The following is a 2,305-nucleotide window of genomic DNA, read 5'->3' as shown; positions in this document are numbered from 1 at the left end:
AAATGAAGGGCATGCGCATCATGCATTTCAGGCTATGAAGCTTCCAAGGTATTGCGATGCCTTTGTGAAGTCACGGTGGGCCTTCTACCAACACGTAACCACGAAATATCATTGTTATCAAATTCATGCACATAATTTAAAAGTCAAAGAGAATCTCAAGACTGGCCTAGAAAACAGTGCAGCATCTTAGTTTTATGGCTACATCCTGCTTCTCAGAGGCCACCGCTGCCAACTTCTGTATCCTCTCGGTTTCTTCAAATATAGAACCCACTGTTTGTACCCACTGGAGGCGTGCTGCTGGGTCCTGACATGCCACCCTCATCCTTATCCACCCGGCCTTCTGTCCTGGGAGGAGCAGACAATGCTCCCGAGTGAGCACCCCACCCACACAGAGAAGGGGCGTCACCTGCCCGCATCCAGCAGACACAGCTGTGGCCGCTTCTGCTGATCATTGTTGGACATGCCACTGGACTTTCTCATAAACTGGGCACTGTCACTACATGATGACACTTTGGCATGACTGACAGTCGTGTTTCTTTTAAAAATTTTTTTTAACATTTATTCATTTTTGAGACAGAGAGAAAGGAGGAGAGAGAGAGTGGGGGAGGGGCAGAGAGAGAAGGAGACACAGAATCCGAAGCAGCTCCAGGCTCTGAGCTGTCAGCACAGAGCCCGACGCGGGGCTCGAACCCACAAACTGTGAGATCATGACCTGAACCTAAGTCGGTCACTTAACCGACTGAGCCACCCAGGCGCCCCAGACATTTGTTCTTCTTAAGTTAATGCCCTGTGGTTTCTTTTGCTTAATATTTATCACTTCATCATCCTTAACCTTTAATCGAGCTATAAAGTGTCTCTTGATTCTCTTTCTCTTCCTTAAAATCCATTCGGTCTGCCTGTGCACGTCCCTGGGCCCGTCCCCCGGCCCGCTCGGCACAGCCCACCTGTGCCCAGGCTTGCTGTCCCCTCACTCAGGACAAGGTCAGTTTGTGCTGGACCCTCTCTTTGCACTTGAGTGCTGGGTGCTGCTCTCGGCGTGTGCTCTCTTCCCTTCCGGTGTTACTGGCAACCCATGAAAATAGGGTCATTTTTTGAGTTCTTAAGTGTCTTTAAATGTCTTTACTGCCTTTCCCATCTGCTGACGCCTGACCTCATGCACAATTCAAGACACAGGTGCTTCATCCCAGAACTGCATCAACCCAGTGTCCTCTGGCTTCCAGCACTGCTCCTGGGAAGAATGATTTTGTTCCACACCCCCAGTGCCACGGCGGCTCTGGGGATCTTTATCAGCGGTGCTCTGATTCCGTGATGGCTGCATCCCCCTCCCTTCCCTTAAATCCGCTGTGGGGCTCCCATATGGGGCTTTCAATCCAGAGTCTTGCCTCACCACATTGGGCCAACAGCCTTTATTTTCTCTTTCTTGCAAACCTATCAGGAGAACCCAGAATCACTCATATAATTTTTTTTTTTTTTACCTTTTGTTCCTTTGCCACATCTCTTTATCTCTTTGTTCTATTTCCTTGGTGCTTTTTTTTCTAGTTTATCTTCCAAACATTCCACTATTTTTAGAGAAATTGGGTTGCTATGTTTTTAAACCCCGAGGACAGTGATGCTATGACTTTATTCCTTTCTCATAGCACCCAGTTCTTGTTTCGTGCATACGACATCTCTTTACATCTCTGAGGCTGCTAGTTATAGTTCTAACAGTGTTTCACTCTCTCCGTGTCCTAGATCGGGTCCCTGAGTTTCTATCCTATCTCTGCCCTTCAGGTTGAAGCTTTCCACAGCCATCCCGTGAGCCCCCCTTGCTGGGACAGTCAGCTCTGTGTCTGTGGCTGGGCCAGAGAAGTGATGAGATTTATTACAGAAGGATTCAGTCGGAAGTTGGTTTTTCACTTTGGAAAATCCAATTCCCACAATCTACACTTTTGAAAAACGGGGTATTTAAGTGTTGCATGAAAGGAGAGAAGGTCAGCAGCCCCCTTGACAAGGATGGAAGGGGCCCTCGGGCCTGACAACACGCATATGGTTAAGGCATTGCCACCTACTTCGTGGCATCTAACCAGCGTTTTTTTCTCTGCTCCTCCCCTGCTCGCTGTCTGTCTCTCAAAAATAAAGACATAAAATTTAAAAAAATGGGGCGTTTAAGTTTCTCCAAAGAATTTTGCAACACTCTTTGACTGTGTGTGTGTGTGTGTGCGCACACGCGCACGCACGTGTGTGTGCAGAGGGAACCTGCAGTGTGGGTGTCTGGCCGCATTCCTTTCTGCCGCAGGTGGGAGAAGGCAGAAGACGGCTGCAGACA

General features: G+C 48.5%; 1 non-coding gene across 1 annotated transcript; it reads left to right on the top strand.

Moving 5' to 3' along the window:
* The first annotated feature begins 1,948 nt into the window (after nt 1-1,948).
* On the top strand, nt 1,949-2,074 carry LOC144222229 (U6atac minor spliceosomal RNA). The gene has a single exon (XR_013332348.1). It is a non-coding gene; the product is annotated as a U6atac minor spliceosomal RNA (small nuclear RNA).
* Nucleotides 2,075-2,305: the final 231 nt, after the last annotated feature.

Source organism: Crocuta crocuta, unplaced genomic scaffold (assembly GCF_008692635.1).
Source record: "Crocuta crocuta isolate KB4526 unplaced genomic scaffold, BGI_CrCroc_1.0 scaffold101, whole genome shotgun sequence".
Taxonomy (NCBI): Eukaryota; Metazoa; Chordata; class Mammalia; order Carnivora; family Hyaenidae; genus Crocuta; species Crocuta crocuta.
Note: the sequence above shows the minus strand (reverse complement) of the source record. Positions and strands in the feature narration are given on the sequence as shown.